The sequence below is a fragment of the Mustela erminea genome, chromosome X (genome assembly GCF_009829155.1).
Source record: "Mustela erminea isolate mMusErm1 chromosome X, mMusErm1.Pri, whole genome shotgun sequence".
In the NCBI taxonomy this organism is placed as follows: Eukaryota; Metazoa; Chordata; class Mammalia; order Carnivora; family Mustelidae; genus Mustela; species Mustela erminea.
Window position 1 is genome coordinate 12,848,574 of NC_045635.1, and position 25,212 is coordinate 12,873,785.

At 42.0% G+C, this 25,212-nt stretch overlaps 2 long non-coding RNA genes across 2 annotated transcripts in view; one reads left to right on the forward strand and one right to left on the reverse strand.

Moving 5' to 3' along the window:
* LOC116582155 overlaps positions 1 to 25,212 on the forward strand; it is a 45,995-nt gene that overhangs the window by 2,027 nt on the left and 18,756 nt on the right. Inside the window, exon 2 of the long non-coding RNA XR_004282395.1 lies at positions 13,511 to 13,579. This is a non-coding gene — a long non-coding RNA (uncharacterized LOC116582155). The remainder of the gene's footprint in view (positions 1 to 13,510; positions 13,580 to 25,212) is intronic.
* Positions 2,121 to 25,212, reverse strand: part of LOC116582154 — a 45,594-nt gene continuing 22,502 nt past the window's right edge. The window contains exon 3 of the long non-coding RNA XR_004282393.1: positions 2,121 to 3,054. This is a non-coding gene — a long non-coding RNA (uncharacterized LOC116582154). The remainder of the gene's footprint in view (positions 3,055 to 25,212) is intronic.

A 25,212-nucleotide genomic window follows, 5' to 3' on the forward strand; every position in this document is an offset into this window, starting at 1 on the left:
GCAAGAGATGGCTTGCCAATTTCCAGTTTCCCTTTTGATCAGTAGGCATGATTTCCAAAAACTATTACATGTGTAAATAGTTGAAAGAAATCTTCACAGACATTATGGCTTTAAAATGTTTATTCTGTCCACCTCACTGAGGGTCAGAGGCAGAAGTATGAAGTAGATATTTCAGGAGTTTCTGAGAATACTCAGGCACTATCATATACTTAATCCAAAAGTATCATGTACAACATATTTTATTAGCTTTGGATTTTTGTTGTTGTTGTTGTTCCTAAGGAGAATCTGTTAATCCTTTTTTTCTAATTTTTTGAGTTTTGTTTTTGTTTTTCCAGTCAGGTTTTGTTTTTTTTTTTTTTTTTTTTTTTTTTTTTTTTTTTTTTTTTTTTGCCTCAAAAAGGAAATAACCTTTTCCTTCAGTTTGCTAAACTGTTCAGTTTTGTTTTTGTTTTTCACCCCAACTTTTTACCTCTGGTCCTTTTTCTCCCACCTTTTCTGTGTTTTTGTCTCTCTTGCACTAAGCTAAGTCTGCTAAATGAGCAAGGATGAACAGGTGCATTCCTAAAGTATGGGCTCTCTTACCAGAGAGGGGCCCTGTTTAGGTACCTTTCCCTAAGACTGCTTACATCGAAGTTGCTATATTGTTAGCCACCACTTTTTCCATGCCTACTGTGTTTTACTTGTATTATAAACTGAAACAGGTTACACCAAACCATGCTGACCTTTAATATGTATGATGCAGTCTGGTATTTTATTTCATTTAAAAAATATACAGATTACCCTGTCCCTTGCACTTTTATGATCACACTTAGTCACAACTTGAAGTTTGAAAAACACAGGCACTAGGATATTTTTGAAGCCTCTAGCCAGTCCCTGACCATCTTTTATAAAATAGCAACATACCAGGGTGCCGAGGTGGTTCAATCAGTTAAGTGTCTGACTTCAGCTCCAGTCATGATCTGGGGAGCCTGGGATCAAGGCCAGCGGGCAGGTGCTCCAGGCTCCCTGCTCAGCGGGGAGTCTACTTATCTCTCTGTCCTCCCCGCCCTCTGCTGCTCATGCTAAATCTTGCTATCTCTCTCAAATGAATAAATAAAATTTTTTTCAAAAAAATACCAACATACCCCATGCCCCCCTCACACAGGTAATTGCATTCTACTATTACTATTACTCTATTATCTTTTCCCTCATGATGCTTTTCACCACCTGAAAAATGTTTATTCATAGGTTATTCTCGCTACACTAAAATATAAGTTGCAGGATCTTTGTTTTGTTATATCCCCAGTACCAGGACGGGTGCTTACCACATGAGGAAGCTCAGGCAGAGAATGGTGGTTTCTTGCCAAGGTTACATAGCTAGTGAGTGTTGGACTTGGAATTTGAATTCAATCTGTCTTATATAGCAAGACAGCAAAAGTGATTCTGTGTGATAGAATGAACTGTTTACCAAAAGAAATGAGAGAGGGATATAATACCCAGACATTCTGTGTTTGTAAGCAATGCTCACTGGTTTCTGGTGAAAATCTCAGCTGTTCAAAAAAAATTTGGAGTACCTACTGTGTTCCATGCATTGTTCTGGGAACCGAAGGTACCTGGTTGGTATGAACAAGACATAGAGAGCTCCTACTCTATACAGTCCTTGTTTGTACAAACATTCATTCTATTTTATACATTCCTTTATTTTTTTTTTATCACAAAAGCAAAGCTCATTACAGAAAAATCTGAAAATTACACAGGCAAAAAGGAGCATAAAGAATACCAATTTTGTTTCTGACCAAATGATTTTCATCCAAATTGTTAGGAGTGGAAGAAGGTACAGAAAACATTAATAGCTATTGTCTCTTGGTTACTGGTATTATGAATGATGGTTCTTTTCTTTTTTTCTTTTCTTTTTTTTTTTTTTAAAGAGAAATCACAAGTAGTCGGAGAGGCAGGCAGAGAGAGAGAGGGAAGCAGGCTCCCTGCTGAGCAGAGAGCCCGATGTGGGACTCGATCCCAGGACCCCGAGATCATAACCTGAGCCGAAGGCAGCGGCTTAACCCACTGAGCCACCCAGGCGCCCCTGATGGTTATTTTCTTATTCATACATTGCTCTATTTAAAAGAATTCTCCAGTGGACAAACATTACTCTTATAAGCAGGGGAAGAAAAACCCCACACATTTTTGAAAAAAAAAAACAAAGAATGGCACACAAATGAATTGTCTTAATGTAATAGAATTCTTATTCATTTCTCTTAAAATATTGTTTAATGCACTTGTGTTAGAGGGAGCTGAAGGAAATTATTGGAAAATAGAAAACACTGTACTTGCTTGAACTTGTACTTTGTTTTCATTTAGTATTGTGATATTTTATTAGGTAAAGTGAAGTCATTGTTTTATACTTATATATGTGTTAATATTTAACTTTCATGGGTGTCCCTCTGGATTTCTGAAAGGCCAACTTACCCCGTTGTGCTGGTTGTTAATGTTAAGCAACATGAGCTCTGCGTTGGTGACAGTGAATAAAGGAAATGACCTAGTCCAGAATCCCTGGGGCTTAGACTTAGAATCACTGGGGCGGAGTAAATAAATATTTGTCAAATGAAAAATATTGAATAGGAAACTCCTCCTGCTCTGTCCCAGTCCATAAGTAGTGATAACAAGGCTTCACATATAGAACCTTCTTTTAGAAAAATTGCTCTGAGCATTCCACCCCAAGATCATTGTTCTTTTATTCAAAGTTTTAGTACACAATGCATTGTAATTTACAACAGAAGACTGCTTCTGAAGTTCAATGTAGTGAAAATTTGTTATAATTGCTGGCTATAATCCATTCTTCCTTCTTGAGGAAACAGCATGCTAAATTTCTTTTGGTTGAGTTCCTCTTTCTTCTCCAAACTTCTTACAGGTAGGTAGGATTGTCCATCAAGATACCTCACCCTTGGGGTGATTGAAGGTGGCAACCAGAGGTCCCTTCTTACTTTCAATCTGCCATCAGAACCTTCCATTGACAGAACATAATAAGGAGGAAATGGGCTTGGGAATTTGGGAAAAGCAGTTTGTAGAATCCCAGCCCTGGCAACACAGAGAAGAGGAAAAAAGAGGTAGTTTAGAGCTAAGAGATGGTGGCAGGTAAATAACCATGACAAAAGCATGCTTTGCTTTTTAAAAGACCAGTAGTGGTTTTTGAAAATAGAACTCCCAAGCAAATTGGAAATTTTCAGTATATCTGTGGCTAAATGTAAATTGCATCATTATTATACTTTATGCTGAAAGGCTTAAGGGCTCAAATTTCAAACCTGTAACATGTTCTCTGGCCTTAGTGATGGCATATGGGTGTTATCAGTTGGAAAATTTGTCTCCTAATGCATATTTATGAGGTTCAGGAGGCATGGCAAAATTGTTCTCTTTGATTATTACAAAGAGGAAACCAGCTTTGATGTAGACCTATCTTAGTCATCAAAAGATCTGTAATTGTAAGGTCATTTACAAATTCCTATTGAGAATTGTTTTTCAAAATATGCTAGGAGAAAAGCCAGTGAAATTCATTATCTTACTGAGAAAATACTTTATAGTCTCACTTAAGGGAAATTACACATGCTTCAAAAGTATAGACTGATTAAGCCAACAGATTTTATTTTGAAAGTTTGCAAAATTACTAGTCTTCTATGATTAATGAATAGAAGGGAAAATTACTATACTAGTAGCAAAACAAAATGTTAGATGAAAAATGTGTCTATGAATGTTCATGGCAGCTTTATTCGTGATAGCCAAAAACTGAAATCAGCCTAGATGTTAAACTATGGTACATCACTGAATTCTACTTAGCAAGAAAAGAAAAGAAAAGAAACTATTGATACACAAAGCTTGGATGAATCCCTAGGGAATTATGTTGCATGGGAAAAAAAACCCCAAAGGTTACATACTTTATGATTCCATTCATATAGCATTTTTGAAGTGACAAAAACTTGAGAAATGAAGGAGGGATTACTGGTTGCCAGGGGTTAGGGGGTTGGGAGCTAAGATTCAAGATTGTGAGTGCCGGGGGCGCCTGGGTGGCTCAGTGGGTTGGGCCTCTGCCTTTGGCTCAGGTCATGATCCCGGGATCCCAGGATCCCCGCATAGGCTCTCTGCTCAGCGGGGAGGCTGCTTCCCTTCCTCTCTCTGCCTGCCTTTCTCTCTGCCTGCCTCTCTCTCTGCCTGCCTCTCGGCCTACTTATGATCTCTCTCTGTCAAATAAATAAATAAAATTAAAAAAAAAAACAGTGTGAGTGCGGTTATAAAAGAACAAAGTGAGGAATCCTTATTCTGTGGTATTGGAACTTTCTGTATCCTGACAGTGGTGGTGGATATACAAACCTACATAGGTCATAAAATTGCATAGTAATTAATACGCAAGCAACCATACACACAAATGAATACAAGTAAATCTGGGGGAAGTCTGATGAAGACGAGTGCATTATATCAATGCCAGTATCCCGGTTGTAATATTAGACTTTAGTTTTGCAAGATGTTACTTTTGGGGGAAACTATGCAGGATGAATCTACAATTATCTCAAAAATTTTATCCAAAAATTAAAATTAAAAATGGTGTGCAGTAACCTTAGCAATGCTTTCAGTCTTGGTCCGTTTATTAATTGAATTAAAGTCAATAGTTCCTACATAGGTGATTTTTTAAAAAAGATTTTATTTATTTGAGAGAGAGAGAGAACATGTGCACACAAGCATGTGAGTGGGGTGAAGCACAGAGGCAGAGGGGGAAACAGATTCCCTGCTGAGCAGGGAGCCTGATGCAGGGGCTCGATCCCAGGACCTGGGATTGTGACCTGAGTGGAAGGCAGATGCCCAGCAGAATGAGCCATCCTGGCGCGACCATGTGTGATTTTTTTAAAAAGAAAGATTATTTATTTTAGAGAGAGAGGGTGTGGTGGGGAGGAGCAAAGGGAGAGAAAGAATTAAGCAAACTCCACTGTGAGCATGGAGCCTGATGTGGGGTTTGATGTGGGGCTGGATCTCGGGACACTGAGATTGCAAGCTGAGCTGAAACTAAGAGTCAGATGCTTAACTGACTGTCCCACCCAGGTGCCCCCCCCCCCAGCATATGTGGGTTTTTTTTTTAACTTTTAAATTATGGATAATTTCAAAGACATACAAAAGAAAAGAGAGCAGTGAAATGAACCCCCATGTATACACCACCCAGCTTTGATAATTATCAGCTCATGGTCAAGTGTGTTTCATCTATACCCCCGTCCAGCCGTGCCATCCCTCATTATTTTGATGCATATTTCACACGTCTCATGTCATTAGTAAATATTTCTACATGGATCTTTATATAAGAGTTCCCTTTTTTTAACAGTTTATTTATTTATTACTGAGGATTTTTTTTGTGGGTATTAGAGGTTTTTTTTTAAGGATTTTATTTATTTATTTGACAGATCACAAGTAGGCACAGAGGCATACAGAGAGAGGGGGGGAAGCAGGCTCCCCACTGAGCAGAGAGCCAGATGTGGGGCTCGATCCCGGGACCCTGAGATCATGACATGAGCCGAAGACTGAGGCTAAGCCCGCTGAGCCACCCAGGTGTCCCTGAGGGTCTTCGAGTTTTAAAAGTAATCTCTATGCTCCATGTGGAGCTCAAACTCACAACCCTGAGATCAAGAGTCACATGCTCTACTGACAGAGCCCAGCCAGGCAGCCACGAACCCCAAGTTCCTTTTTTAAAAAATTCAAAGTAACAGAGGGGCCCCTGCATGGCTCACTCATTGGGCATCTGCCTTCGGCTCAGATCATGATCCCAGCCAGGGTCCTGGGATCGAGCCCCACATTGGCTCTCTGCTGATCCGGAATGCCTGCTTCTCCCTCTCGCCCTTCTCCAGCTTGTGTTCCCTCTCTCACCGTGTCTCTCTCCATCAAATAAATAAATAAAATCTTTTTAAAAATTCAAAAATAACAGCAATACTTTTGTGTGTACAATAAATATATCAATTCCTTGATATCAATACCCAGAGAGCCTCTGTATTTACTGGTTTGTCTCTTAATAAAAGTTATGCTTTAGCTTTAGTGAGGTATAGTTTATGTACAATAAACAGCACCTATTTCTTTTGAAAATTTAATGAAGATTTTATTTCTTTATTTGAGACAGTGAGCCCAAGTTGGGGGGAGTGGCAGAGGGAGAAGACTCCCTCTCCCCAGAGGAGACTCTCCATTGAGCAGGGAGCGTGACCTGAGCCCAAGGCCAAAGCTTAACTGACTAAGCCACCCACACACCCCAACAGCATCTATTTCAAGTATGCAATTCAGTAAGTTTTGACAGATGCAAACACCTATGAAAACAACACTACAATAAAAAAAAATTTCAGTCATGCCCAAAAGTTTCCTTGGGCTTTCCTCCATCTATGGCCACAAAGCAACCACTGATCTGCTTTCTGTCACTAAAATGAGTTTACAGAAAGTGTGGTTTTGAAGACAACAACATAAATGGTACATGCTTTATAAAAATTAGAAGGGAATATAGAGACTAAAGAAAAATATATGCATATTCTTCTTTATATATTTTGATGGTGAGCTCCTAAGGCAGAAGGCAAGTTAAACTTAGAATACTATCATAATAACAGCTAACATCTATTGAGCACTTAGTATATGTCCGATATTTTACATATATTATCTAATTTGTCTCATTATAGCCCTATGTTATTATCAATCCTATTATTATCAAAGTCATATATTTGAGGAGGCTGAGGCACAGAGAGGTAACTTACCCATGGTCTCACAGCTTGTAACTGAAAGAGCTTAGATTAAAAAACTAAGTCTCTGACTCCAGAGGAATTCCCTTAAACACAGCTGTGGTCAGTTTATCAGCAAAAAGAACTGACATGAGAAGAACACCCGGATGTATTGCTGAAAAGTCTTACCCTTTTGTTAAGATAAAGGAGCAAAGGCAATTCAGTGTATAAATGACAGTCTGTTCAACAGCAGTCTGGAACAACAGGGCATACACGTGCAAAAAAATGAAATCTAGACACAGACCTTACATCTTTTACAAAAAATTACCTCAGCATATATCATAGACCTAAGTGTGAAACTATAAAACTCCTAGAAGAATTTGAAAATGGGCAAAGGGCCCAAATAGACATTTTCCAAAGGAAGACATGTAGATGGCCATCATCACTCATCATTGGAGAAATGCAAATCAGAACCACAATGAGCTATCACTTCACACCTGTTAGGATGCCTATTATCAAAAAGAAAAGAGGTAGGGGCGCCTGGGTGGCTCAGTCGTTAAGCATCTGCCTTCTGGGCATGATCCCAGGGTCCCACATCGGGATCCCTGCTCAGCGGGAAGCCTGCTTCTCCCTCTCCCTCTCTCCCTGCTTGTGTTCTCTCTCTCTCTGTGCTTCTCTCTGTCAAATAAATACAATAAAAAAGACAAGAGATAAACACTGACGAGGATGTGGAGGAAAGGGAACACTTGTGCACTGTTGGTGCGAATGCAAACTGATGCAACCACTATGGAAAACATTATGGAGATTCCTCCATATGTTAATTAAAAATTCTTTATCCAAAATTTATATTTAACCAAAAATTAATAGAAGTATCCAAATGATCCAACAATCCCACTTCTGGGTGTATAGCCAAAGGAAACCAAACTGTTACCTTAAAGAGATATTTGCACTTCCATGTTCATTGCAGCATAATTCACAATAGGCAAAGTATGGGAACAATCTAAGAGTCAGTGGACAGGTGAATGGATAAAGAAGTTGTGGTATGTATGTACCATGGAATATTATTTGGCCTTAAAAAAGGAAATCCCATCATTTAGAACAACATGGATGAATCTGGAGGTCATTATGCTAGAGAAAGACAAATACCTCATACCTCTCTTCTATGAGGAATCTAGAAAAAGACATAACAACAAAAAAAAGACATAACAAAAAAGTTGACCTCATAGAAACAGAGAGTGAAAAAGTAGTGGCCATGAGCTGGGGGTGGGAGAAATAGGGAGAAGTCGTTCAAAGGGTACAAACTCTCAGCAATGAGTTGAATATGGTCTGAGGAGCTAATGTACAACATGGTCACTCTAGTTAATAACACTATGTTGTTTCTTTGTAATTTGCTGAGACAGTAGAACTTAAATGTTCTCACCAAAAAAATTAAAAAGGTCAATATGTGATGGATGATTCACTTGGTGAGGGGAATCTTTTCACAATGTATATGTATAGCAAATCACCCCAGTGTACACTTTAAAAAAAATATTTATTTCTTTTGGAGAGAGAGAGCATGCACATGCATGAGAGCTGCGAGAGGGTCAGCTGGAGAAGGAACAGAGAATCCCAAGCTGACTGCACTCTGAGTGCAGAACCTGGTGGGGGACCAGATTTCACAACCCTGAGATCATGACCTGAGCTGAAATCAAGAGTTGCCTGCTTAATGGACTGAGCCATCCAGGTGCCCCTGTACACTTTAAATGTCTTAAAATTAGCTTGGGGGGGGAATAAGGTTTGGAGGGAAATGCTGAAAAAAAAATGCTCCTAGAAGATAACATAGGAGAAAATCTAGGTGACTTTGGATTTGGTGATGACTTCTTGGATATGATACCAACACCATGATCCATGAAAGAAAAAAGAAACTGATATTTTGGACTTCATTAAAATTAAAAATGACTGCTCTGTTCTGTTAAGAGAATGAAAAGACAAGCCACAAACTCGGAGAAAATATTTGCAAAATACATATAGAATAAAAGACTGGTATCCAAAATATACAAAGACCTCTTAAAACTCAAGAGTAAGAGAACAACCCAGTTTAAAAATGGGCAAACAGTGCGCCTGGGTGGCTCAGTGGGTTAAGCCGCTGCCTTCAGCTCAGGTCATGATCTCAGGGTCCTGGGATCGAGTCCCGCATCGGGCTCTCTGCTCAGCAGGGAGACTGTTTCCCTCTCTCTCTCTCTCTGCCTGCCTCTCCGTCTACTTGTGATTTCTCTCTGTCAAATAAATAAATAAAATCTTTTAAAAAAAAATGGGCAAACAATCTGAAGAGACACCTCACCAAAAAGATATTCTGATGGCAAGTACGCACATGAAAAGATACTTCCTATCAAATGTCGCTGCAGAATCGCAAATGAAAACAGTGGGACACACACCTGTTAGAATGGCTAAAAACTATGGAGACAGAAGCAAGGATGCCAGGGGCTCAGGAGCATGAAGGGATGATCAGATGGAACCCTGGGAATTTTTAGGACAGCAAAACTATTGTGAAAAAAACTTTTTTAAAGCTTTATTTATTTATTTGTTTATTTGAGAGAGAGAGAGAGAGCACAAGCAGGGCGAGTGGCAGGCAGAGGGAGAAGGAGAAGCAGGCTCCCTGCTCAGCAGGGAACCAACCTCGGACTCAATCCCAGGGGCCTGGGATCATGACCTGAGCCAAAGGCAGATGCTTAACGGACTGAGTCACCCAGGTGCCCCCAAAGTATTTTTTTAATTTAAATTCAAGTCAGTTAACATATAATGTGTTGTTAGTTTCAGGGGTAGAATTTAGTGATTCATCAGTTGCATATCACACCCAGTGCTCATTACATCAAGTGCCCTCCTTAATGCCCATCCCCCAATTATCCCATCGCCCCAGCCCCCCTCCAGCAACCCTCAGTTTGTTACTTATGGTTAAGTCTCATGGCTTGCCTCCCTCTGTTTTTATCTTATTTTTCTTTCCCTTCCCCTATATTCATCTGTTTTGTTTCTTTTTCTTTCTTTCTTTCTTTTTTTTTTTTTAAGATTTTATTTATTTATTTGACAGAGAGAGAGAGATCACAAGTAGGCAGAGAGGCAGGCAGAGAGAGGAGGAAGCAGGCTCACTGCTGAGCAGAGAGCCTGATGCGGGGCTCTATCCCAGGACCCTGAGATCATGACCTGAGCCGAAGGCAGAGGCTAAACCACTGAGCCACCCAGGCGCCCCTCATCTGTTTTGTTTCTTAAATTCCACATGTGAGTGAAGTCATATGGTATTTGTCCTCTGACTGATTTCACTTGGCATAACACCCTCTTGTTCCATCCATGTCATTGCAAATGGCAAGATTTCATTCTTTTTGATGGCTGAGTAACATTCCCTTGTATGTATATATTGTCTTCTTTTTCCATTCATCTGTTGATGGACATCTGGGCTTTTTCCATATTTTGGCTACTGTGGACATTGCTGCTATAAAGATTGGGGTATATGAGGCCAGCAAAACTATTTTGTATGATTCTGTAATGGTAAATACATGTTGTCATGTGTTTGACAAAAGCCAAAAAATGTACAGCCCAGGGGCACCTGGGTGGCTCCGTCATGAAGTATCTGCCGTCAGCTCAGGTCATGGTCCCAGGGTCCTGGGATCGAGCCCACGTCTGGCTTCCTGCTCTGTGGGGAGCCCACGCCCCTTGCTTATGTTCTCTCCCTCTCTGTATCTCTGTCAAAATAAACAAACAAAATCTTTTAAAAAAAAAAGAATTGGGGCGCCTGGGTGGCTCAGTGGGTTAAGCCGCTGCCTTCGGCTTGGGTCATGATCTCAGGGTCCTGGGATCGAGTCCCGCATCGGGCTCTCTGCTCAGCAGGGAGCCTGCTTCCCTGTCTCTCTCTCTGCCTACCTCTCCGTCTACTTGTGATTTCTCTCTGTCAAATAAATAAATAAAATCTTTAAAAAAAAAAAGAATATATAACCCAAAGAGTGAACCCTAATGTACACTATGGATTTTCATTAATGACAATAACGTATTTATGTTGGCTTATCAACTATAACAAATGTACCACACTAATGCAAGATTAACGTGTGAAATTGAATCAATAAAGATTAACATGTGTGGATTAACAAGGGACACTGTGGATTGGTGGGAGGAAGAGCTATGTGGGAACTCTACTTTCTACTCAATTATTCCTTAAGCCTGAAACCGCTTGGGGGAAAAAAAGTATCTTTTTTTAAAAAAAGATTTTATTTATTTGACCTAGAGAGATCATAAACAGGCAGAGAGGCAGACAGAGAGAGACTGGGAGGGGGAAGCAGGCTCTCTACTGAGCAGAGAGCCCGATGTGGGACTTGATCCCAGGACCCTGAGATCATGACCTGAGCCAAAGACAGAGGCTTAACCCACTGAGCCACCCAGGCGTCACCCCCCTTGAAAGTATCTTAATTGAAGTCTTATCCTCTGCAAGCTTTGGTTTCCTCCTCTCAGAAGTGAGGAATTGTACTAGATCTCAGAATGAAATTTTGTCCTTAGAAGTAGAGATGAATTGGGGCACCTCAGTGGCTCAAGCGTTGAGTGTATGCCTTCGGCTAAGGTCGTAATCCTGGGGTCCTGGGATCGCATCCTGCATTGGAGCTGGTATCACTTGGCTGGGCATGTTCCGGCAAAGAATAGACTCACACAGAAAAGTTTTCTTTATCAAATCTTTTAGATGATATTTTGAACAGAAGAACTTCAGGGAAAATTTGTTTCTATGTCTATCACGTGTTTCCTGTCCGTGTTTGTTTGAAAGCTGCTTTGTGTGTTCAGCTACAATTTAGGCTTCAGCGACCTTGAAATGTGATAATTTCAAGTTAGGGTAAATATTCTAACTTTTGGGAGAAATCTTAGTTATATTAAAAGTTCAATGACCTGGCTTTGTAGCAAATATCACAATAGTTTTATCTTAAATAAACACAAAAATTTATATGATAATGTAAAATCAGTTGGTCACAAGGACCTTTTTGTGTTATCCTGGTATGAAATAAAGACATTCAAGAACATCCTGGCTGTATAAACCGCCACTCCAGCAGAAGGGAGTAACAACATTTATATAAGCTACTGCATCCCGTGTTCCCTACAGATAGTCATAAATGTTTGATAATGATATCTAATGATTCAACTGAATGAAGAAAGAGGTACCAGAGAAGCAGACTGAAAAACATCAGCAATCCTCTTTTTTTTTTTTAAATTTAATTTATCTGAGTGCAAGAGCGAGAGAAAGAGCATAAGCAGGCAGAGTGGCAGAGGGAGAGAGAGAAGTAGGCTCCCTGCTGAGCAGGGAGTCCCATGTGGGACTCGATCCCAGGACCCTGGGATCCTGAGCTGAGCCAAAGACAGCCACTTAACCACCCAAGTGCCCCCATCAGCAACCCTCTTAATATATACAACAATGCTATTTAAATTGCAAACATATAAAAGCGTTATAGGGGCACCTGGCTGGCTCAGTTGGTGGAGTATGTGACTCTTGATCTTGTGGTTGTGAGTTTGAGCCCCGTGTTAGGTTTGGAGATTACTTTAAAATAAAATCTTAAAAAAAAAAAGTAAAAGCATTGTAGATGATTCTTGTTGCATCATTTAATTCCTAAGGAAACTTGAGTTGATGGAGCCCTGATTCTAAATTTACATTAAAACCAATATTTAGTATGAGAGTTAGTGTTGCTACTTTTCTGGGGAGTAACTGTTAATACTAAGTATTTTTGCTTATGTTATGTTAATTGTTTTCCTTTAGTCAAGAAAAAATAAGCTTGCCACATCCACCACTTCACTCCCATTATAGAAAGGAATGTTGCATATATATTTAGATTACTTAAAGCAGTAGCTTTAAATTTTTTTCTTGGCCCGAACCCACAGTAACATGTACATTTCACATTACCTATCATCTATCTCTCTTTTTATGATACTGAAACAAAAGTAGTGCCTATTCTTACTATGTGGTAATACTCTCTGATCTGATCTGTTCTATGCTGTTCTATTTGATTAATGAAATACAATCATGACTCTCTAATTTGATTTCACTAATGGACCACGATCCACAGTTTCAAAAACATAGCTTAGAAAGCTCCAGATGAAATGTGCAATGAATAGACCACTTCACTTCTGAATAAATATAAAAACTTAAAATTGATAGTTCATAGACTGTGTTTCTGGGGAGTGGGACTGAGAGAGAGTGAGCACCTTTTAATTTTATCTGCCTGCGTTTTAAAAATTTTAACATGTATAACTTTTATAATAAAAAATCTAGCATGATGTACCTATTTATCCTAAGGAGCTGATGTAATAGATTCTAAAAGTTAGGTTTTTTAAAAGGCAGTGGAAAATTGAACACAACAAGAATGTACAATTATAGGGTATTAGTTGTGGAAATTATAGTTTGTCCATGGATGTACCACACCAGCATTAAAAATGATCAGGTAAGTTCTAGCTCAGTGGTTCTCAAACAGGGGTGATTTTGCCTCCCAAGGGACATTTGTCAATGTCCAGAGACATTTTGGATTGTCACAACTTGGGGAGGGAAGTCCTCCTAAAATCCAGTGGGTACAGGCCAGGGATGCTGCTGAACATTCTATAACACACAGGACAGCCCCCCCCCCCAACACAGAAAAATCCCCAGATATCAATAGTGCTAAGGTTGAAAGACCCTAGTCTAACCAAATGACTATATCTATGTGGAAGTTTTACCTCCTTCCTAATTTCTGTAAATAACTTTATTTTTGGAAGCTTTTTATCTCTTTCTTATACTTAGGTTAGAGTTATTTATGTTCATGTCTTATTTTCCTTTCTAGGTAGAAAGCTCCTTTTCACAGATGGGATATGTGTCTGATTCATCTCACAACCAGAAAACTTCATATCTTGTAAGTGTTTAATAAATATCTGTTGAATTATTACATAAGAGAAAATATGACATACTATAATTATTGAAATGGAAAGATGCTCTCAATATATTTAACTGGGGGTAAAAAGCAGGTTATGAAACAGGATGAGTGATCTCTAGATTCAGTGCAATTCCTAGCCCAATCTCAGCTAACTTCTTTGTAAAATTGATAAGCTGACCCTCAAATTCAGTTGGAAGGTCAAGGGACCTGCAAAAGCCAAAACAATCTTGAAAGAAGTTGGAGGACTCACCCTGAAGAACTCTCAGAATAAATTATAGGGCTGAATCTTTGTGACCTTGAGCTAGGCAATTTCTTAGCTATGACACACCAAAAGTACAAAATGAGGAAAGATTAACTGGGCTTCATCAAAATCAAAGCATCTGTGCTGCTAATGATACCATAAAGACACCCAAAAGACAACCCACAGAATGTGAAAAAAATTTTGGAAATTATATATCTGACAAAGGAATGTATATAGAATATATAAAGGACCCTTACAACTCAATAATAAACGAAAACCCAATTTAAAAATGGGCAGGGCACCTGGGTGGCTCAGAGGGGTAAGCCTCTGCCTTTGGCTCAGGTCATGATCTCAGGGTCCTGGGATCCGCAGGGAGCCTGCTTCCCCCCTCTCTCTGCTTGCCTCTCTGCCTACTTGTGATCTCTCTCTCTGTCAAATAAATAAATAAAATCTTTTAAAAACTGGGCAAAGGAGGGGCGCCTGTGTGGCTCAGTTTATTAAGCATTTGACTTCAGTTCAGGTCATGATCTTAGGGTCCTGGGATCAAGCCCTTCTTCGGGCTCAGTGCTGGGTGTGGAGCCTGCTTGAGATTCTCTTTCTTCTCCCCCCTTGGCTCCTCCCCTTGCTAACAATAAATAAATAAATAAATAAATTTTAAAAAGATATACAAATGGCTGATGTAGGGGAAGAAAAAAAATTTTCCCTCTGCCCTTCTAGATTCTCTCCTGGGACCCCTGTAACAAAAGACAGATTGACCAAAGAAAAGCATACACATTTATTTAACATAAGCTTTATGTCACTCAAGTGCTTTCATAAGGAAATGAAGACCTGATGAAGCAGGTAAATTGAAGTGCTTTCATGCTAGGTTTGATGAAGAATGAACAAACGTGGGAAAATGATAAGACAGAAAAGTTATGAATAAGTAAATGGAGGTAGCATGTTCTGAACCCCGTCACCAACAAGTGCATGAAGAGGGAAATATAAATAAAACCACAGTGAGATGCTACTCCACACCCACAAGAATGGCTGTAATAAAAAAGAGGTGTAATAACAAGTATCGGTGAGGAGATGGAGGAACTGGAACACATTTACATTGCTGGTGGGAATGTAAAATGGTGCAGCTGCTTTGGAAAAACAGTTTGGCAGGGATGGCGCCTGGGTGGCTCAGTGGGTTAAGCCTCTGCCTTCAGCTCAGGTCATGGTCCCGGGGTCCTGGGATTGAGCCCCGCACTGGGCTCTCTGTTTGTGGGGCTCTCTGCTTGGTGGGGAGCCTGCTTCCCCACTCTGCCTGGTTTTCTGCCTACTTGTGATCTCTGTCAAACAAATAAATAAAATCTTAAAAAAAAAACCAGTTTGGCAAAATTAAACACAGAGTTACTATATGACCCAGCAATTCCACTCCTCGATATGTTCCCAAGAGAAATGAAAACATATAGTCACACAAAAAGTTGTACACAAATATTCATAGCAGCCTTGTTCATACTAACCAAAAAGTGGAAAAACAACCCAAATGTCCATCAACTGATGAATGGATATATAAAATGTGGTATATCCATGCAGTAGAATCTTATTTGGCAATTAAAAACTAAGTATCTCTGTATCTGACACTGACACCATGGCTGAACCCTGAAAATATATGCTAAGTGAGAGAAACCAAGCATAAAATCCGCATATTATATGATTCTGTTTATATGAAATGTCTAGAGTAGGCAAATCCATTAGACGCACAAAGTAGGTTATTGACTGCCTAAATCTGGAAGGTTTGGGTGGAAATGGGGAAGATTTTATGAAGTATAAAAATATTGTAAAATTAGATTGAAGGGGACTCCGCTGGATGAGTCGGGGGAGCATGAGACGCTTGATCTCTGGGTTGTAAGTCCAAGTCCCATGTCCGGTGTGGAGATTACTTAAAAAAATAGTCTTTAAAAAGAAATAAGTAGGGCGCCTGGGTGGCTCAGTGGGTTAAGCCACTGCCTACGGCTCAGGTCATGATCTTAGGGTCCTGGGATCGAGTCCCGCATGGGGGGGTGTCTCTGCTCAGCAGGGAGCCTGCTTCCCTCTCTCTCTCTCTGCCTGCCTCTCTGTCTACTTGTGATCTGTCAAATAAACAAGTAAAATCTTTTTAAAAAAATAAAAAAAAAAGAAGTAAATACTAGATTGTGGCAATACTTACATAAACCTGTAGATATATTAAAAGTCAGTCAATTGTACATTTTAAATGAATCCTACAGTATGTTAGTTATATCTCAATAAAGCTATTTTAGAAAAAGAAAAGCAAAAGCAACAGAACGTGTATTTGCTCCCTACAATGTCGTGAGCTTAAGATAAACGTGGAATGTTAGCGGGTCAGCCTGTACCTGGTTTTCAAAAACATTGTTTGTGAAAACCCTGATTGATGAGTTGCAGCTGCACTGGGAAGGATGTGACTTGGCACTTACTCTCAGAGACAATGCACCGACCACAGTGCACACGTAGCTGCTAAAGCGCAGGGCGGGCTGCCCTGAGTGGAACTCTCTGCGCTGGTTCAACTTAACGCTCTCCGCTGAGCATGCTCAGTGAGGTGAAGCTGCGCCTAACTGTGTGCCCCACCCCGGGAGGCCACCGCTCTTTGGCACCTGCGCTGCTTGCTGCGTGCCTGTTAAAGCTACGTAAACTAGTGTGCAGGGAGAAATACCTCGATATGTAGTGCAAGCTTATATTTAGCTATGTTAGTAGGTGATTCCCCTTGAGTGTCCAAATTCCAGATATCTTTGATTTCTTTATACTTCTCTGTATTTTTTTTTTTGGAATCCGTAACATTTTACTTATTTTTTAATAAAATGATTTGAAAAACAAGTTTTTGCATTCCTTGGCAAAATCCTACGTGGTCATGGTGAATCATTCTATTAATGTATCTTTTCAAGCTTTTATTTATCCATTCTGTAGAGAGCACAAGCAGGGAGAGAGGCAGGCAGTGGGAGAGGGAGATGCAGGCTTCCCTCCAAGCAGGGAGCACCGTGGGGGACTTGATCCCAAGACCCCAGGATCACGATCGGAAAATAGAGGCTCAGCTGAGCTGCCCAGGTGCCTGGATCCTATTAATGTCTTACTGAATTTTATTTGCTATTGTTTTATTTATAGTTTTTCATCTAGCGCCTTCGGTTTTCTTTTTTGCCAGTGTATTCTTCAAGATTTCAGGGTTGTAGTGTTCTCATACAATCAATTAGAGAGTTTTCCATGCTTGTCTATAACATGGAACTGTAGGTTGAGTATAGAAAGAATCTGTTTTAGGTTGCTGCTTTATTATAAAAGGATATAATGCAGGGGCGCCTGGGTGGCTCAGTGGGTTAAAGCCTCTGCCTTTGGCTCGGGTCATGATCTCATGATCCTGGAATGGAGCCCTGCATTGGGCTCTCTGCTCAGTGGGGAGCTTGGTTCCTCCTCTTTCTCTGCCTGCCTCTCTGCCTACTTGTGATCTCTGTCTGTCAAATAAATAAAATCTTTTTTTAAAAAAAGGATATAACACAGGAGCAACCAGATGGAAAGGGATATGGGGTTTCCAGTGGACAACCTTCACACCACTTCCTCCTGCTCACCAACCCAGAAGCTCTCTGATTTTGGGGGGGAGGGGAAATTACATATTAATATTGTCTTTGAAAAAACAAACCTTGGGATGCCTGGCTGGCTCAGTCAGTAGAGCAGCATGGGACTCTTAATCTTGGGGTTGTGAGTTGGATCCCCACACTGGGTGTAGAGATTCACTTAAAAAAAAGAAAAGCCTTATTTTTTTCTTTTTTTAAGATTTTATTTATTTAACAGAGACACAGTGGAAGAGGGAACACAGCAGGGGGCGGTGGGAGAGGGAGCAGCAGATTCCCTGCAGAGCAGGGAGCCCCACATGGGGTTCGATCCGAGGACCCTGGTATCATGACCTGCCGAAGGCAGGCGCTTAACGGCTGAGCCATCCAGACGCCCCAAAAAATGATCTTTAAAAAAAGAAAAAAATAAACCTTTACAAAGAGTTTAGCTTTTTGTCCCCATCAGAAGACTCACTAGTGAGACTGGAAACCCTGGGCAGAAGGATCAGTGGCTGCTCAGGCCCTGCACATTCCTGCACATTCTGTGCATCCTGTGGACGGGGTGCTTGTGCGGGGCTGCTGAACTCTGGTCCCCAGCGCTCCAGGGGAGGGCTCACCCCGCCGCCACAGCTCTCCTCCCCATTGTGCAAGCGCGAGGACAGTCTGGCATGGCAAATGCGGAGGTAGGGGGAAAACTTTGGGGATCAGACACGAAGCAGGCTGAGCCTAGGTACTAGCTGTGTAAGGAGGTGCGGGGAAGGACCCCCTGCCCCGCTCCCAGAAACAGGAGTCCCCTTCGTCCAGCGGGAAGAGAGTCAGTTTAGCACCCAGAGCCCTCCACCCACACAGGAGGACCCTCAGGTTCCAGTCTGTTGCTGGATGCCCCATAGAGAATTCTTGGGAGTCATTCATCGAATAATCCTGCTTGTATCTCCTCACTTTCGAACAGTTATATATAAAGTACTGTACTTCGTTTAAACAGGGAGTGTTTAAATAAATATTCTATGATATTTAGGAATAATATCATTAGGCGATCAGACCTCCTCAAACGGATTTTCTTTGGTAGTCTCTAGAGTTTTCAAAATCCATGTAGCTGTTCTATGTTACCTTCAGATTACTAAAGCTTTCTAAAATAACCCTTTTGCAAATAATCCACCTCAAACACAGACTAGTTTTCATCTCTAGCCACAGGAGGGCGCACAAATACATTCATCAAGTGAAGTTAGGTGTAAAAAAGTTGGGACGATCCTGACTCGGATTGAGGAAAGAGCCATGGGTAGCATTGTACGCTTGTTAGCGTAGAGCAGTGTAGTCCACCAGAACTTTCGGCGGTGATGGAAATGTTCCGCATCTGTGCTTCCGGTCCATCAGCCACTAGCCACATATAGATACTGAACCCTTGAAATCTGGCTGATGTGACTGAGGACATGAATTTTTAATTTTAATTATAAATTTAAATAGCCACATGTTGCTAGTGGCTACCATATTCGACCATGCAAGTCTAGAGTACTAGACTCCATAGGAATATTGGTTTTTCTGAATGGCTTCCTGTACTGACATTTACATAATTTTGGATCTAACAACAGTAACTTAAGACCTAGAGGAAACTAACATTGATGTTCTCACCCTTGGCCAGCTACTGTGCCAGGCACACTTACACACCCACCTGACTTGACTTACTACACACCTAAGAGATGGATATTACTGTGTCCATTTAATGAACGAAGAAACAGACTCCGGAGAGTTGAAGCAAATGGTCCAAAGTCAGAGATAGTCATGGAGCCAGATATACCCATCTAGTATTTTTCGAGAGCCTACAATGTGTCAATAAATAGATCAGCTAGACACTATTACAAACAGTAGACATCTGTAATGGGAACCAATGCTTAATACGGGGCCTCTTTAGTAAATGTTATCATTCTGTTCCATATAATATTTTCTGATTTATTTGAGGATGACTTGTATATTTTTGCGTATCATGTTCTTAGAGTTGGAAGAAACCTCCAGACTAACCACTAGCACTACCTCTGGCAAATGAAACTCTCACTGTGAGCTCTGACCCAGGCAGAGGGATAACTGGGTTTTCCGTGTTCAGCTCTGACTACTAACTAAGCCTATGACCTTAAGTAGATAGTATGCCTTTCCCGGGCTAGAATTTCCTCATTTCTCGAAGGACACTTTTATCCCAGAAGATCTCTAAGGCCTATTTCATATTTTCCTGATTTTGAGACACATTTTTTTCACCAGATTTTGTCTAATGGGCAGTTGGCAGCAATTTTTCTTAGTTAGACCTAAAACAGTGGTGTAGCTTATAATCATGACATGTTAGACTAGATGAAATATGGTCTGTGATTTTAGAATATCAGTAAAAATATTTACATTTAAATTTATTTTAATATACATTTTGAAATCCCCACAGAGGCAAAGGCAATGACATTCTATACTGGCTCTAAGTACAGTTTAAAATATTCAGTTGCATATGTCATAACCAGTGCTTCCCCGAGTGACTAAGACAGAACATGCAACACACACACTCAAAGGTCTCCATTGCAGTGATGACCCACGCCCCATAGAACCGAAGATCAGCAAGACTGATCTCAGGCAAAGCTGGGAGTGGGTGCCCTTTTGTTTGTCTTGAGGGTTTCTCATCCTTTTCCTTTCTTTATCTTCAGGTACTCAAAGCTCTTAAGTACTTCTGCTTTGTGACACCTTCATTCCTTTCTTCTGCCCCAACCCCCATCTTGATCAATTACACTTGAGAGTAAAATAATTATAGGCGTATTTTCTCATAAAGCTATATGACCAAGAAAATCACTTGGTTATCAGTGGTGTATTGGTATGGTTAACAACAAGCTCTCCAGGGGCAGGGCTGGAGGAGGGCCTGATTTGCAGCCTTTGCCAATTTCTGTGGATAAATGCCCCTACGGTGGCTGCTGCTGATTTTAAGCTACTGATACGACATCAACCACTTCGTAAAAATTCTGAAAATTTAACAGTTATCCTCTCACGAGCCAATATGACCCTGCTTCAGCATACCACAGCTTGGTAAAGATCTGATTATTCCATTCTTCAGCCACAATCCTGTGATGGTTCCCTATTGCCTCCAGGATAAAAGCTAACTACTCCAACTTGATGGTTAAGAGCAGGAGATGCTCCAGGTCTCATGGGTCCTGAAGATGATGCAGTTTGGGGGCCCTCTTAAAGAACAATAATACAGGGGCACCTGGGTGGCTCAGTGGGTTAAAGTTTCTGCCTTCAGCTCAGGTCATGATCCCAGGGTCCTGGGATGGAGCCCCACATCGGGCTCTCTGCTAGGCAGGGAGCCTGCTTCCTCCTCTCTCTGCCTACTTGTGATCTCTCTCTCTCTGTCAAATAAAAAAAAAATCTTAAAAAAAAGAACAATAATACAAACTTAATAGTATAATATTAGCTACAAAAGTGAGTAATTATTTGGAATGAGAAAAGAAATCACAGAAAATTGCGAAGGTTAAAAAGCTGACAAATACCAGAAGCACCACAAAATCTGAAAAAAAGAATCACATGATATGATTGGAAGAACTTTCCAGAGACATGATTCTGACTGTGGACATTTTATCTTTTTTTTTTTTTAAAGTAGGCTCCACACCCAGTGTGGGGCTTGAACTTGTGGGGCTTGAACCACCCTGAATCAAGAGTCACGTGCTCTACTGACCTAGCTGGAGGCCCCCCAGGCTCTGGACATTTTAAATCTTGTTTCTTATCCAGCACCCCCTGGCCACGTACTTCTGGTGCCAGGTGCTGTAAGACACAATCAAATTGCCATGTGCCCTCTGGGCCCTCCGCAGTAGGCCAGGGGAATATTCCTGGGAACCATTCCCATGTGGGTGGCTCTTAGTGCCCTAACCCCTCATGGAAGCAGTTGTAAACCGTGTAAACTCGTGTCTCTGAATCCTAGCAAAATGAGTCTCCAACTCAACTTCCCCTTAGCTGGGCGGGCCCCCAAAAGCCTGTGGCCACGCCAATGCCCCTGAGCATGATGGGAAATGTATGGGTCAGGGTTCATGGAGGAAGCAGACCTGCCACGGGTGATATATAGTAAGAGACTCATTCTGGGGTCAGATCTTTGGCAGCTGTGGGAGCCGGTGGACAAGGCTGCGTGGGCTGCTGCCGCTGTGTCTGTGGTCCATCCTGAAATCGCTGTAGGTCGTCGGGAGAGCAGCTGGGAAGGAGGAGGACATGTGGGAGACGCTGAGGGAGCTGTGGGGGCTTGAGTGCTGCCCAGTCCCATCTAAGTGTGGGGGCGTCAGATCAGCGACACTGCGGGCAAGCTGCCATGGAGCCTGGCACCCTGGGCTAACCTTCAGAGCTGCAAAAATGGGGCTGCGAATTCACACCTGCCTCCCACGAAAACGTGTCTAGTGGCCGGTGCTAACTTGGAACCACAGAGGGGAGAGAACATGGTGCCAGCTTAGCTAAACTGATGCAGGACAAAGCTCCCGCAGGAAGTGTGAGAGAGGGGACACTGGAATGCAAGGAGACAAGGTTTTATTTTTATTTTTATTTTAAAGATTTTATTTATTTATTTGAGGGAGAATGAGTGAGAGAGAGCATGAGCAAGGAGGAGGTCAGAGGGAGAAGCAGACTCCCCAAGGAGCTGGGAGCCCGATGTGGGACTCGATCCTGGAAGTCCAGGATCATGACCTGAGCCGAGGGCAGTTGCTCAACCAACTGAGCCACACAGGCGCCACAGGAGACAACGTTTTAAATTGATTTCAGCGTATACATTTTGGTTTTGCAAATTTAAGCATATGGACACGGAGACACATTGCTAGGACCTTAAGCCTCATGAGCTTCCTGAGAGATCCACCCTGTTAAAGAGCTGCACAGAGTTCCAACCTACCCACCAGCCTTACTAGATATCCTTTCCCTTTCTCTCTCTGTTTCTCCCTCTCTCTGGCACTCTCGCATGCACACACGCACGTACTCACACACGGTCACTGAGCTCTTATGTACCAGGCATGTTCTAGGCACTGGGGATCCAGAAGTGAGCATAGCTGACAAAGACGTGCACCCGGGGGGAGTTCACCTGCTAATGGGCTGAACGAGCTAAAACAAAGAAATGCACAGAAATGCACGTTTGCACATCAGATGGTTGGAAGTGCTTTGCAGAAAAGTAAAGCAGACAAGGGTGATAGGGAGCAGGAACGAGCAGGGAGGAGCTCTGGGGGTGGTCAGAGAAGGCCTCACTGAAGAGGTTAAGCAGGCCTCTGAATGAGGGGACAGCAGAGCCGGAGCTGCGGAGCTATCTGGGACGCAGTGTCCCTGGCCAGGAAACTATTGCAAAGTCCCTGAGGCCGAATGGAGTGAGCTTGCTTTGTTCTAGCAGAGCAGCTCCAGTGAGCTCTGGCCAAGGTGGGAGAAGAGGTCAGAAAGGTGGCTGAGGCGTGGATGGAACTAGAGGGTGACATTATGCTAAGTGAAATCAGTCAGTCGGAGGAAAGACAAATACCCTATGATCTCACTCCTAGGTGGAACTTAAGAAACAAAACAGATGAACAGAGAGGAAGGGAAGGAAAAATAAAATAAGATAAAACCAGAGAGAGAGGCAAACCATGAGAGGCTCTGAACTCCAGGAAGCACAGAGGGCTGCGGGGGGGGGGGGGGGGTGGGGGGGGAGTGACTGGGGGATGGGCATGAAGGAGGGCACGTGACGGCGTGAGCCCTGGGAGTGATACTGACGAATCACTAGATTCTACCCCTGAAACTAATAAGACGCTGTATGTCACCTAAATTGAATTTAAATAAAAATTTTAAGAAAAAAGAAAGGTGGATGGGGGCTGCCTGGTGAGCCACTAGCCTTTGAGTCTGGGAGCGGGGACGACTGACACAATGACACTGAAAGGTTCTGCGTTGAGAGGGACTGAAGGGGGACAGAGATGGACTCCAGTCCATCTGGGGTCCAGTTAAGAGGCCTGCACAGTAATCCTGAGCCGTGCTCACCGCCCCGAGCTCCACTGACCTTTTGCCCAGCATCGCCTTTCCCAGCTGCTTTACTTTTGCTGTTCCCTGCGCCCCCCCCCCGCGCCCCCCCCCCCAACCCCGCGCCCACCTGGATGGCGCTTCCTGCTTCCTCTTCTCAGGTGGACTAAATCTGTTGGCAGAATTTGATCTCAATTTTATTTTTCAAATCTGATAACACGTTAAATTTGCGAGATTTCCTCCTGAACCCGATAAGAAACAGCAGGTGAATTGCTAAAGCGAAAAGACGTTTTCAAAATGGGAAAATACTATTTCTTTATGAGGCGCTGGGTTAAAGCTCGCGAGTCCCTGAGAGTGGGTGTCCCCTTGCATTTTGTGCCTCAAATGCCTCACTCACGTCTTCCTAGTCCTAGTTTGGCAAGTCCTCCAAAATGATATTAGAAAGGCCAAATTAGTAACTTGACGGTAGAGAAAGCTGGCAGGACCCTGAGATCATGACCTGAGCCGAAGGCAGAGGCTTTAACCCATTAAGCCACCCAGGCGCCCCTTTTCTGCCTTTCTTGTCATTGATGGTTGTGAAGAGGATATAGGCCAGTCATGTCATAACGTGAGGTCATGGTCTCAGGGTCCTGGGATCGAGCCCCACATCAGGCTCTCTGCTCAGCGGGGAGCCTGCTTCCTCCTCTCTCTCTGCCTGCTTCTGCCTACTTGTGATCTCTGTCAAATAAATAAATAAAATCTTAAAAAAAAAAGGCAAAGAAGGCTGAGGAGCTGACAGGAACTGTGTGGAGAGATATGCATAGTACTCGGGATTGGGTCCTGGACAGGAAAAGAGTGCTTTGAAGGATAATCTTGGGACAGTGGGGAAAATGTGACTATGAATTGTAGATTGGATAATAGCATGTCAATATTAAAGTTCCTGATTCTTGTGACAGAACTGTGGTTATATGATAGAATGTTTTTTATTATTGAGAAATACGCTATGAAGCATTTAGGGGGTAAAAGAGCAATAAACTTATTCTACTAAGGATTAAAATGATCTGTCTGTGTCTATCTACCTCAGCCTACCGTCTATATATTACCATCTATCCCATCTGTCTATCTGTCTATCTAGAGAATGATAAAGGAAATATGGCCAAATATGAATATGGGATTTCTTTGTACTATTTTTGCAACTTTTCTGTAAATTTGAAATTACTTCACAATAAAACAATTTTTAAAAAGATTTTATTTATTTATTTGACAGAGAGAGAGAGAGATAGAACGCAAGCAGAGGGGGCGGCAGGGGGAGAGAGAGAAGCAGATTCTCTGAACGGGAGCCCGATGTGGGGCTTGATCCCAGGATCTGGAATCATGACCTGAGCCAAAGGTGGATGCCCAACAGACTGAGCCACCCAGGCGCCCCACAGTAAAACAATTTTTAAAAGTCTCCAATTTTAGGGGTGCCTGGTTGGCTCAGTAAGTTAAGTGTCTGCCTTTGGCTCAGGTCATGACCTCAGGGTCCTGGGAGAGAGTCCCACATTGGGCTTCTTGTTCAGCAAGGAGCCTGCTTCTTCCGCTCCCTCTGCCCTCTGTGCACGTGCGCGCGTGCTCTCTTTCTTTCTCTCTCAAATAAATAAATAAATAAAATCTTTAAAAACGTAAATAAAAGGTGGGGGTACCTGGGTGGATTAGTTGGTTAAGTGTCTGCCTTCAGCTCAAGTCATGATCTCAGCACCGTGGGATACAGTCCTGAGTCGGGCTCCCTGCTCAGAGGGGAGCCTGCTTCCCCCTCTCCCTCTGCTGCTCCCCCTGCTTGTGCTCTCTCTCTCTGTCAAATAAATAAATGAGTAAAATCGTTAAAAATAAATAAATAA